This window comes from Alnus glutinosa, chromosome 13 (genome assembly GCF_958979055.1).
Source record: "Alnus glutinosa chromosome 13, dhAlnGlut1.1, whole genome shotgun sequence".
Taxonomy (NCBI): domain Eukaryota; kingdom Viridiplantae; phylum Streptophyta; class Magnoliopsida; order Fagales; family Betulaceae; genus Alnus; species Alnus glutinosa.
The window spans coordinates 21,016,140-21,016,625 of record NC_084898.1 but is presented as its reverse complement, the minus strand read 5'-3'; positions in this window follow the sequence as shown (position 1 = coordinate 21,016,625).

Below are 486 nucleotides of genomic sequence, written 5' to 3'. Positions count from 1 at the left end.
TCCTTCCTTGAAGGATTTAGTATGGCATATATCTACTAGGGATTTGATTCTTACACTACACTATCACAACAACTGCAAAACAACCCCTCACATGAGGGTGGGCTTCCATGTGTAGGACCCACCCTCATGTGAGGGGTTGTTATGCAGTTGTTGTATTGGTGTTGTAAATCTAACATTTTTCTATCTACTAAGTTGTCTCTAACATTACTTACATATATCTTCATGTGTTGCACAACCCATTTACACAACTCATTTACAATTTAAGATACATTGGTATGATATATGCATGAGTCTCACCAATGTGTCGTTGTGAAAATCCATTTTTCATATATATATATAGACTTTCATGGTGATGGTGACATGGAGGATAGGAATTAACGTTACTCTCCATCTTTCTTCGAAAAAAAACAACTTTTCTAATAAAAATAGACAAACTTTGTTGAACTTTTTGATTTTTGGAATAAAAGAGATGGGAAAGCGATAACC